The sequence below is a fragment of the Coregonus clupeaformis genome, chromosome 23, assembly GCF_020615455.1.
Source record: "Coregonus clupeaformis isolate EN_2021a chromosome 23, ASM2061545v1, whole genome shotgun sequence".
NCBI lineage: Eukaryota > Metazoa > Chordata > Actinopteri > Salmoniformes > Salmonidae > Coregonus > Coregonus clupeaformis.
Genome location: NC_059214.1, coordinates 40,276,969 through 40,290,031, shown reverse-complemented (window position 1 = coordinate 40,290,031; position 13,063 = coordinate 40,276,969). Strand labels below are relative to the sequence as shown.

The 13,063-nt window shown below is 44.3% G+C and overlaps 1 long non-coding RNA gene across 1 annotated transcript in view; it reads right to left on the bottom strand.

Moving 5' to 3' along the window:
• Nucleotides 1-12,632, bottom strand: part of LOC121536949 — a 58,901-nt gene extending 46,269 nt beyond the window's left edge. The window contains exons 1-3 of the long non-coding RNA XR_005994930.1: nt 12,357-12,632; nt 3,436-3,520; nt 1,865-1,922 (exon numbers count right to left, since the gene is read on the bottom strand). This is a non-coding gene — a long non-coding RNA (uncharacterized LOC121536949). The remainder of the gene's footprint in view (nt 1-1,864; nt 1,923-3,435; nt 3,521-12,356) is intronic.
• Nucleotides 12,633-13,063: the final 431 nt, after the last annotated feature.

Below are 13,063 nucleotides of genomic sequence, written 5' to 3'. Positions count from 1 at the left end.
CCTTGAATTCTAAATAGATCACTGACAGTGTCACCAGCATAGCACCCCCAAACCATCACACCTCCTCCTCCATGACTCAAGGTGGGAACTACACATGCGGAGATCATCTGTTCACCTACTCTCACAAAGACACAGCAGTTGGAACCAAAAATCTCAAATTTGGACAAAAGGACAGATTTCCACTGGTCTAATGTCCATTGCTCGTGTTTCTTGGCACAAGCAAGTTTCTTCTTCTTGTTGGTGTCCTTTAGTAGTGGTTTCTTTGCAGCAATTTCGACCATGAAGGCCTGATTCACGCAGTCTCCTCTGAACAGTTGATGTTGAGATTTGTCTGTTACTTGAACTCTGTGAAGCATTTATTTGGGCTGCAATTTCTGAGGCTGGTAACTCTAATGAACTTATCCTCTGCAGCAGAGGTAACTCTGGGTCTTCCTTTCCTGTGGTTGTCCTCATGAGAGCCAGTTTCATCATAGCGCTTGATGGTTTCTGCGACTGCACTTGAAGAAACTTTCAAAGTTCTTGAAATGTTCCGGATTGACTGACCTTCATGTCTTAAAGTAATGATGGACTGTCATTTCTCTTTGCTTATTTGAGCTGTTCTTGCCATAATATGGACTTGGTCTTTTACCAAATAGGGCTATCTTCTGTATACCACCCCTACCTTGTCACAACACAACTGATTGGCTCAAATGCATTAAGAAGGAAATAAATTCCACAAATTAACTTTTAACAAGGCACACCTGTTAATTGAAATGCATTCCAGGTGACTACCTCATGAAGCTGGTTGAGAGAATGCAAAGAGTGTGCAAAGCTGTCATCAAGGCAGAGGGTGGCTACTTTGAAGAATCTCAAATATAAAATATATTTTGATTTGTTTAACACTGTTTTGGTTACTACATGATTCCGTATGTGTTATTTCATAGTTTTGATGTCTTCACTATTATTCTACAATGTAGAAAATAGTAAATATAAAGAAAAACCCTTGAATGAGTAGGTGTGTCCAAACCTTTGACTGGTACTGTACGTAACTGTGAATGGAATGAGTCCTGTGTGCCTGTTGTTACTATCAGGATCATTGAAACTTCAGAAGCCTTTTGACAAGAGCAAAGAAATAAACACAGACAAACAAACGAAGAAGAAAGAATACTGCAGCACCTGTGATTATTTCCCAATATCTCATGTCAAAGAGGAGGACATTAGAAGGAAATGCGCCGCCATTACGGGGTGATCTTGGTTTCATTCAATGAATATAATGAAGCGGAGGAAAATCATTAATACAGCAATTATATCGCAACAGAATGGATTGTAAAAATAATGTTCGGGCCTTGTCAATACACCCGTTTTCATCCTCACCACTAAGGCTACTGTAATGAGATTCCATTCAGGCAAACATTAATAGATGAGGATGTACAGAAATATAATTCATGAGCATTAAACCTGGGATACAGGAAATCACATCTTCCATAAACACAACAAGGGCAATATTGCAGGAATTATTCAGCAAGGGAGATATTGAGGGCCATGCTCAGTAATCATGAGGTTCTATTAGTGCAAGACACTAAGACGCATAACAATAATGTGTTTTGGTATCTAATCATAACCTTCCACATCACCCACCTTTACATAATGGTTTTAGTATCTCATAATAACCTTCCACATCACCCACCTTTACATAATGGTACCTCCCATTACAAACAATATTTTCTTAATCCTTGTGGTATCTAAAAATACGCTGATAATACAAAATAAGAAGCCAGGCTTGATCCATGAGGTAATAGATTCAGACTGAGAGAGCTGCAGGACATAAGCTATATTTAGACTTCTGAAAATGGAGGAATTTTAAATACAAAGGACCCCTGCTTACCTGGTGCAGAGATGGCCGGAGACAAGGCTGGAACAATGGTGATTCTGTTGCATAAAGACTTAATGAGGAAAAAAGATAATAACATTTATTATGACACTCATAATCATATGCGAACCACAAGAAAAAACAACAGGCCTTATTATACACAACCTATATTTTATCTTTGATAGTGACATTCTAGCACTGAGTGAAGTAAAGCTATAGGAGAGCTTTTGATGGTTGTTCTTCAAACAGATCATTTCACACCAAGAATCTCTGACCTACAGAAATTCCCACCATTCACTTTCAAAAGCTTCAGAAGATTGATCTCTGTAGCTCAGTTTGCAGAGCATGGTGCAGAGCACTCCAGGATAGTGGGTTTGATTCCCAAGACCACCCGTACATAAAATGTATGCATGCATGTATGACTGGGCTCTGCCACAGCCACATGAGGCTGGAGAAGTGGGACAGGCTCTACTGTCGGGGGTAGTCAGGGAGTCAGCCTTTGAAGTGCGTGTGGCTTCATTTCTATGTGCATGTGTTAAGACATCCGCATACATTGATTCGGTTTGCTCCTAGCAGAACTCGGCGAAGTGAATGTCTGTGCTTGCATAATCCCTTTTTCTGTTTGTCCCTCTTGAGACGCCATATCAACAACATTACACTTCCTCAAAATAGTCTGAATTAATCTAAGATAATTGAAGAAATCGGTAATTCATTTTGACGTTTTTGCTGAGGAGTTATTAGTCGTGCAATTTTACATCTAACTAAGATGTTTGGTGCAGTATTTCTCAAGTGAAAAAATGTGCATGAAATCTAGTTGTCTGTCGTTAAATGACAACAAACACTTGATTGATTGTTGACCAATCACTGACGAAGGGGCAGAGACTTCGGCTACTGAACCTCAACAAGCCACAAGAAAAACAAATGTGTGCTCAAACAGCCAAAATAAAAACATGCCGAACGCTGCCAAACACCAAAATGAACATCATAATATATGCGCAAACTGTTTTGACTGGGAGGCACACGGTAAGCTTTAGGGCTCTATTCAATCTGTAAAGCTGAAGTGATACAGATTCCGCAAAAGAGCCCTTAGTGTGACGAAGGGAAGTAGAGCGAGAGGGAGAGCGAGAAATCTGTCTACATATCAACACAGCCAAAACCCACCTGAGAACAAAAATACATTCATAGAGAGATCCTGCTGTGATGTGATTCAGTTAGAAGTGATCCTCTACCTGGGAGCACCAAGGTAACAGGATGCCTCACACATATTACAGCAGGGAGAAAAACAAAGGTATCATAAAGTAAGAGCCTTGCCAAACCTCATGAGTTGGTGTGTGTGTGCACCCAGGTTCTTAAAAATGCTGCTGTTGTGGCGTGAAACCAAGGACTCAGGGGGAGAAGTAACCTGCTAGTTCCTATTAACATTTTCTCATCATGTTAACTCAAAGCTGGAACCATGGGTGGGTCACCACTGGTGGAGTGTGTGTGCGTGCATTCATCCATGCGTGTGTTCGTGAGCGGGTTAGAGTATGACGGCTCTATCTACTGGCAATTTCACATATTTCTATTTATAGAGCAAGAAGCCTTACTGTTTCATTGTGGAGGAGAGAATAATGACTCTCTCCCGAGTGTCATCATCTCATAGACTTTCTCCAGAGAATTACTCTCTTTCTCCTGTTGGAAGACAAGGAGAAGGAGAAAAAGAAGAGAGTAGAATTGTTTATAGAGTGCACATATATCAAAGAGAAGAAGAAAGTCACTTGATGTAGGGCTCTATTAAATCAGATCCTCTTTAGCCGACATCCACATAGCGGTTGTTTTGGCGGTGTCGGGGGTGAAACTGCGTTAGATCTGTCAAATCCACAAGCAGCTCCTGGCATATCTAAAGCGGACATTGCCATTGGCTGCACGGAGTCGCATTAAGAGAAATCCCATGCAGCCTTGTTTACAAGTTTTAACACTGGTATGTGAGATGTAATCTACACGTCAATTAGGCTGATAGAAATCCTCATTATTTCATTTAATGATTTAAAATATGAGCATCATTATTTATATTTCGACACTTTCTCGTTCTGAACTTCTAATGCGAGTGGGATGGGTGTGGCTGCATGACAATGAACAAGAGCAGCTGCTCACCGATTTCACAGCTCCAACGCAGTTACACCTCTGACACCGCCAAAACATCAGCTATGCGGGTGTCGGCTATCCCCGGTTAACGCAGGATCTGATTGAATCTAGGCCTTTATTGCACTAGCCGTCGCTCACCAGTGGTGGAAAAAGTACCCAATTGTCATACTTGAGTAATAGTAAAGATACCTTGATAGAAAATGACTCAAGTAAAGTGAAAGTTGCCCAGTAAAATACTACTTGAGTAAAAGTCTGAAAGTATTTGGTTTTAAATATACTTAAGTATCAAAAGTAAATGTAATTTACTCCTTCAGCAAGGGGTAAACCACTGACTGCTGCAACCTAAATGGCTGAAGGTAATATGCAACATCTGAAACTAGCAACTAGTTGTATGTAATTATTGTAGGTTAGTATTGTATTCGGCTGAGCCCGGTGAAGCACAAAGCTAGCTAGCTAACCCACTACCTGGACTAGCTGGCGGGTAGCTACTGGCAACTATTAGCAACGGTATAGTTGTTTCACGCCTGAGAGTGCCTGTAATTACACCAGCTGGCTGCCTACAATAATTACATACAATAATGCCTACCATTCAGCTGTTTTCTAACCTCATTGTCTGAACCGTTAACGTTAGGTTGTAAGTGGCTACTGTGCTTGAAATTTAGCTAGCTTGTTGCTACCTGGATAGCTACTAGTAAACAATAGCTGGAACGACCTAGCGAACAGACGCGAACTGGCTGAGTCAATTCAGTGGCTAGCTTTGCACTTGGCTAGCTAACAGTAGCTGCTAGGGGTAAGTCATAACCTACATTTGTGTTTTGTTTTTACATATTGGTAGCCAGAGTCGTTCAAGGAATTCGGGACATGGGTGACTAGTTAACGTTAGCTTGGCTCTCTCTGTGTGTTTGTGCCGTGAAAGGAGGGGTTTCTTCTTTGTCTGAAAGCAATGGCTAGCTAGTATGCTAACTATTCTAGCTAACTAACTGGCTGAATAAGTTGACGACGGACTCGCTCAAGCTGTCGGGACTAACCCACAACGTTAGACACGGACACAAACGATCTGCTTGGTGTGTTGACACACTGGTGGTTTGTTGTGGCCGAGTATTGGTGCTAAACCGTGTTGTTGGAGTCCGGCATGCTAGCTGGCTGTGGCGTGCCCTGGACGATTTTCACAGAAGAATACTGTACCAAGTTAGCTAGCTGAATAAACTAAGTTAGTCTATTCCTAGAAAACATTGAACCGCTGTAGTTTACAACAATTATAGTTTCTGATGTGGAAGTTGGGAGAGTTATATTTGGGTGTTGTGGTGAGGGAGGCCCCACTCTCTCCTTTCCCAGATGTTTAGTTCATTTCATTCCGATCTCCTTTGCATTATTGTAGCCATTTTCTGCAGCCTGTCAACTATGCCTCTGTCTATCCCTGTTCTCTCCTCTCCGCACAGGCTATACAAACGCCTCACACCGCGTGGCTGCTGCCTCTCTAACCTGGTGGTCCCTGCACGCACCACCCACGTGGAGTTCCAGGTCTCAGGCAGTCTCTGGAACTGCCGTTCTGCTGCCAACAAGGCAGAGTTCATCTCAGCCTATGCTACCCTCCAGTCCCTCGACTTCTTGGCGCTGACGGAAACATGGATTACCACTGAAAACACTGCTACTCCTACTGCTCTCTCCTCATCTGACCATGTGTTCTCGCATACCCGAGAGCATCTGGTCAGTGGGGTGGTGGCACAGGAATCCTCATCTCTCCCAAGTGGACATTCTCTATTTTTCCCCTGAACCATCTGTCTATCTCCTCATTTGAATTCCATGCTGTCACAGTCACTAGCCCATTTAAGCTTAATATCCTTGTAATTTATCGCCCTCCAGGTTCCCTTGGAGAGTTCATCAATGAGCTTGACGCCTTGATAAGTTCCTTTCCTGAGGATGGCTCACCCCTCACAGTTCTGGGGGACTTCAACCTCCCTACGTCTACCTTTGACTCATTTCTCTCTGCCTCCTTCTTTCCACTCCTCTCCTCTTTTGACCTCACCCTCTCACCGTCCCCCCTACTCACAAGGCAGGCAATACGCTTGACCTCATCTTTACTAGATGCTGTTCTTCTACTAATCTCACTGCAACTCCCCTCCATGTCTCCGACCACTACTTTGTATCCTTTTCTCTCTCGCTCTCCTCCAACACTACTCACTCTGCCCCTACTCTGATGGTAATGCGCCGTCGCAACCTTCGCTCTCTCTCTCCCGCTACTCTCTCCTCTTCCATCCTATCATCTCTTCCCTCTGCTCAATCCTTCTCCCTCCAATCTCCTGATTCTGCCTCCTCAACCCTCCTCTCCTCCCTTTCTGCATCCTTTGACTCTCTATGTCCCCTATCCTCCCGGCCGGCTCGGTCCTCCCCTCCAGCTCCGTGGCTTGATGACTCATTGCGAGCTCACAGAACAGGGCTCCGGGCAGCCGAGCGGAAATGGAGGAAAACTAGACTCCCTGCGGACCTGGCATCTTTTCACTCCCTCCTCTCTACATTTTCTTCATCTGTTTCTGCTGCTAAGGCCACTTTCTACCACTCTAAATTCCAAGCATCTGCCTCTAACCCTAGGAAGCTCTTTGCCACCTTCTCCTCCCTGCTGAATCCCCCCCCCCCCCTCTCTGTGGGTTAATTCGGGTCAACCATTTTGAAAAGAAGGTTGACGACATCCGATCCTCTTTTGTTAAGTCAAATGACACTGCTGGTCCTGCTCACAGTGCCCTACCCTATGCTTTGACTTCTTTCTCCCCTCTCTCTCCAGATAAAATCTTGCGACTTGTGACGGCCGGCCGCCCAACAACCTGCCCGCTTGACCCTATCCCCTCCTCTCTTCTCCAGACCATCTCCGGTGACCTTCTCCCTTACCTCACCTCGCTGATCAACTCATCCTTGACCGCTGGCTATGTCCCTTCCGTCTTCAAGAGAGCGAGAGTTGCACCCCTTCTCAAAAAACCAACACTCTATCCCTCTGATGTCAACAACTACAGAGCAGTATCCCTTCTTTCTTTTCTCTCCAAAACTATTGAGCGTGCCGTCTTTAGCCAACTCTCTTGCTATCTCTCTCAGAATGACCTTCTTGATCCAAACCAGTCAGGTTTCAAGACTGGTCATTCAACTGAGACTGCTCTTCTCTGTGTCACGGAGGCTCTCCGCACTGCTAAAGCTAACTCTCTCTCCTCTGCCCTTGTCCTTCTAGACCTGTCGGCTGCCTTTGATACTGTGAACCATCAGATCCTCCTCTCCACCCTCTCCGAGTTGGGCATCTCCGGCGCGGCTCACTCTTGGATTGCGTCCTACCTGACCGGTCGCTCCTACCAAGTGGCGTGGCGAGAATCTTTCTCCGCACCACGTGCTCTCACCACTGGTGTCCCCCAGGGCTCAGTTCTAGGCCCTCTCCTATTCTCGCTATACACCAAGTCACTTGGCTCTGTCATATCCTCACATGGCCTCTCCTATCATTGCTACGCAGATGACACACAACTAATCTTCTCCTTTCCCCCTTCTGATAACCAGGTGGCGAATCGCATCTCTGCATGTCTGGCAGACATATCAGTATGGATGACGGATCACCACCTCAAGCTGAACCTCGGCAAGACGGAGCTGCTTTTCCTCCCGGTGAAGGACTGCCCGTTCCATGATCTCGCCATCACGGTTGACAACTCCGTTGTGTCCTCCTCCCAGAGTGCGAAGAGCCTTGGCGTGACCCTGGACAACACCCTGTCGTTCTCCGCTAACATCAAGGCGGTGACCCGATCCTGTAGGTTCATGCTCTACAACATTCGGAGAGTACGACCCTGCCTTACACAGGAAGCGGCACAGGTCCTAATCCAGGCACTTGTCATCTCCCGTCTGGATTACTGCAACTCGCTGTTGGCTGGGCTCCCTGCCTGTGCCATTAAACCCCTACAACTCATCCAGAATGCCGCAGCCCGTCTGGTGTTCAACCTTCCCAAGTTCTCTCACGTCACCCCGATCCTCCGCACACTCCACTGGCTTCCAGTTGAAGCTCGCATCTGCTACAAGACCATGGTGCTTGCCTACGGAGCTGTGAGGGGAACGGCACCTCTGTACCTTCAGGCTCTGAACAGTCCCTACACCCAAACGAGGGCATTGCGTTCATCCACCTCTGGCCTGCTGGCTCCCCTACCTCTGCGGAAGCACAGTTCCCGCTCAGCCCAGTCAAAACTGTTCGCTACTCTGGCACCCCAATGGTGGAACAAGCTCCCTCACGACGCCAGGACAGCGGAGTCACTCGCCACCTTCCGGAGATATTTGAAACCCCACCTCTTTAAGGAATACCTGGGATAGGATAAAGTAATCCTTCTACCCCCCCCTTACCCCAAAAAAAACAAAAAACATTGTAAAGTGGTTATCCCACTGGCTATAAGGTGAATGCACCAATTTGTAAGTCGCTCTGGATAAGAGCATCTGCTTAATGACGTAAATGTAAATGTAATTGCTAAAATATATTTAAGTAGCAAAAGTAAAAGTATAGATTGTTTCAAATTCCTTATATTAAGCAAACCAGACGTCACTATTTTCTTGTTTGTTTTTATTTACGGATAGCCAGGGGCACACTCCAACACTCCAACATAATTTACAAACGAAGCATTTGTGTTTAGTGAGTCCGCCAGATCAGAGGCAGTAGAGATGACCAGGGATGTTCTCTTGATAAGTGTGTGAATTGGACCATTTTCCTATCCTGCTAAGCGTTCAAACTATAACGAGTACTTCTGGGTGTCAGGGAAAATGTATGGAGTAAAAAGTGCATACTTTTTTTAGGAATGTAGTGAAGTAAAAGTAAAAGTTGTCAAAAATATAAATAGTAAAGTACAGATACCCCAAGAAACTACTTAAGTAGTACTTTCAAGTATTTTTACTTAAGTACTTTACACCACTGTCGCTCACAAGCTTCTTTTAGCTCAAGAAAACACTTTCTATTGTGTAACCGACAAATTCCTATACTTTGCTGTACAATAAACATTACATTAAAGAATCAAAACATCCACTTAGACTGGATTCTTATTAGAAAAGTCATGGTATTTCTACACAGATAATTAGACTCAGTTATCACACTTCAGTGGTCATGAACAGTGATGAGGCTGTTTTTCTTTTTGGCCTTCCAGAGAGCGAAACAGAGAGCGAGGGGGAAAGAGTGAGTGAGTGAAAGAGAGCGAGAGAGAGAGAGCAAACCTCAGAACAGAATAGCCAACACATAGATACACTAGCCAGGGGGGAGAGTGCTAATGAAGGACGCTAAATGTATTGAGGGGGAACTCCTGTGGCTGACAGGACAGAAAAGGTCAGAGAACTAAACACTGAGAGGCGGACAGGTCCAGTCAGGTCCGAAGACCTTGATCCACTTCCAACTGAGAGATGGTCAACCTAATTAGGTTGGTGGGGTGACTGATTGGGAGGAGGAGGCAGTTGTCCCTTACACACTGACTGATATGAGGTCAGATTTGCGTTTCTGAGTAGGATGAAGTTGCACACGATCATTACCTTCATTACCACTGATTGATGAAAGGACTGGATAGGTTGACACACCATGTTGCTTTCACCTATCATGTTTAGCCATATCAGTGAATGTGGAAGAAAGGACACAACGAAAGGAAAAAAGTTAAAACTCTTTAGACAGAGCCTCTACTATAAAGAGAAGAGAAGAGAGGAAGATGCTGCATGATTAAAAATAGGCTCTTGACTTAATCTCCCTGTACCTGTTAGAAATAACTGTGCCCAAACAACAACTGATAAATATGTATGATTCTTTACTTTAGATTACCCGCCTAGAGAAACGTAATGCAAGGCTGAAAGCCAGAGATACACAATAATATCTCCTAGTCTAGACTCTCCAGGCACTATCTAATATCTGATATTGAGTGCAGCTACTGCATGTGGCTGTGAGATTAAAGGTCCTGAACTGTGAATTGGCTTGGTCAGCATCTGCAGCCAATAGAAAACAATAAAAACAACACATCATAGACCATCTCTTGGGACAAAAGAATCAGCAACTTGGCTACCAGTCTGTTGGTTTTTCAGAGCTCTATTGTAACTAGGTCCTATTGTATTCAATCAAAAGCTGTCACTGGGTTTATGTGGTAAGACTAAAACATATTTTTCTTACATTAAAACTGTTACGTTAGAACACACCTTATCTCCTTAGTCGTGGCCCATCTGCCCACCCACCCACTCATTCCTGACAGACAGTGTCAGATTGATGCCCTTTATCACACACAAATAAGTGAACTGGAGGAAACACTATGCCACCATCACTCACCCCCAGCAGAGTTTACCCATAGAGATGTATACACTCCTGTCATGTAGCACTGGAGAGGGGGAGACATACACACAGAGGGACAGAGAATGGAGGAGTGAGAGATTGAAATGGAAAGGGAGAGATTGTGTATATGGGGGTGGGGGTGAAAAAGAGAGATGTGTGAGAGGAGAAGAGAGGTGAAGAAAAAAATAACTAGAACAGAGAAGAAGGAGAACATCCTCTCTCCCTCCCAGCCACTAAGCTGCACAGTTAGTACACCATGTACGTACAGGGAATGAGGTTGACTTTGACTGACGGGTATGAGTAGCCCACGTGAAGGCTTCCCTGGGCACCCTGGCATACCTAGGCCCTCTGGGAAACCAAACGTCATCCCACATCGAGCTCAGTCTGCTGACTAGGGCACAACTCCATGATCCTCCTCACAGAGCGTGGTGTGCCAAGCAACAGAAGGCTGGTGACCATGCACGATTAGGATTACCTCTGACACCAGGAGACAGGAAAATACTGTAGCTCCTCAGAGACAACCCAGCTGTTATGACATAGTCAGCAGGAGTTTATCCTAATGGGAGATGTCACTTCAAAAGACAGATGTGACACTGCTTCTCCATACCCTCAGATAAGGACAACAAGCTTAGGAGACAATGTTCCAAGGTGTCTGGGTTTATTTTGTTAAGTTGAATGCACCGGCAGACAAGCAGGGATAATGCACTCCACTGTCTACTTAATGTTGCTGTTCTTTGCTGAGTCGTTGGTTCAGACAGTTGAATAAAAGTGTCTGGGGATATTTGTCTGCATTAAATGTGTTCATTGTCTGGGGTCAGGGTCTGTTCTTCGTCAGCCTGGTACCAACTGATAAGCGTCAGTCTGGTAAGCTTTTGAGGTGTGACGAATAAGTCAATACATTGCGGTCAATGCGAAAAGATATGCGTCAAGATATAGCTAGGGTTAGGGTTGAGCCAAGATGTGGAGATGAAGCGAGGGTTAGGGTTGAGCTGGGAGCATGAAGCTAGGGTTAGGGTTGAGGTTTAGGGTTGAGCCGGGATGTGGATATGAAGCTAGAGTTAGGGTTAGGGCCTTAATTCGCCCCTCCCCCGACTAAATGGCAGAAAGGCAGGCCTCAGTTGAAGCCTGACCTAGATTAATTTGCTTTTGAGTGACATTGGCAGAATTATGCTCTGGCATTGGACGTGGGAACCCTTTTTCTGTCATTTGGGGCGATATCTCTGCGTCATCTAATTTTGATTGGCCTGTGGCTTGGTTTTTAATGAAGACCATGAACTTAATTCTGGCGTTATCATTGTCCATAATTACTAACTCAACTGGCCGGTGTGACTTTTTTTTCTGGGTGGGCGGGAACACCGTGAAGTTGGCCAAATCTGTATGCTTTCATTGTCAGGATTCTTTTACACTTCAAGGCTATCTGTACAAGATGCGTCTTTGACTACCTCCGGAGGTGGTCAGGAAGATCTAACCACAATCAGATCGCAATGCGTCTTTTGATTGTCTACACCTGTCTACAAATGGGCACAATCAGAATGTGGACAAGATCAGGACAACAGACGTATTTAGAAAATGTATAAACGGGGATAGAGGGAAGGACGGAGGGAGAGGGGCGATTAGAGGAGTGAGAGAAACATCGTCTTTCACCCATTGCATCAATTTATAATTTTTTTACTGCAAAGGCTTCAAAGCAGTGTTTACGATGAGGGGTGTGTGTGTGCGTGCGTGCCGGCATCATTCTTTACAGGTATGAATGAGAGGTGTATGCCAGGAGTCTTTGTATGATTAGAGTCAGCTTTTGATATTTTCAACACTGACATAGCCAACCTATGGTCAAGGCAAGAGGGGAACAATGTTAACTGAACCAAGGCTGTATGTAAAATAGGGAATTCAATGTTCAAACATGCAACTTTCCCTGAACAGGAAACACATGAGCATCATCAGGTATGCTATAGGTATTTTACATGATACCCGAAGCATTTGTTCACCTTCATATGGAAATGAGACATCTCATGCATTTTACATCAATGGCTTTCTATGCTGGCAGCCACTATCACATGTATGAAGCCATGAGAGACATACCCCTACCTTTAAAATATGGGAACATCTCTATAATTCTTGTCTTGTTCCTGCCTTCCGTCTTCCCATATTCTTATCCCGAGTTTGAACAGGTTTACGAAGGACACATATAGAGTATATTCATATCAGGGCCAGGCAGAGTCCAGTCTTCAACTGCTAGCTCTGTGTTTTTTTTGAAGCAGTAAGTAAACGATAACAGACCCTACATCATTTTCATCTTCCTTCTCAACATTTACAGAAACAGCCAGCAACAGAGTGGCTGTGGATCTGACTTTTCTGGACCCCTCTTCCCCAAAGCTTCTGCGCATGTGAGGTATTCTTTACACAGTCTCTGCTCTACTCCTAGAGAACAAGCTACTCTGGCAAATGGTGCTCGTTTAATAAAGTTGCATCAATGCTGAATCAATGTCTTCAAGATCACAAAATGATAGTATTCTACATAAGAGCCGAATATAATCACATAGAATAACGTTACTGTAAGACAAAAAACCTCGTGTGATTTTAGGATGATTGTGCGAATGATCGCATTGGCTAGAACAGCTATTTAAATAGAAGCCAAAATGACTATACTTATTATAATGCAACTGAAATACATGTACTGTCTGGCATGTAGAAAATGTAAGAATCTAACACTATTATGCTAATGTCTCACAGTATAGAACCTACTTTGGCATCACATGAGCCTGGTCTTTATATTTATTTGTGCTTTAGCAATT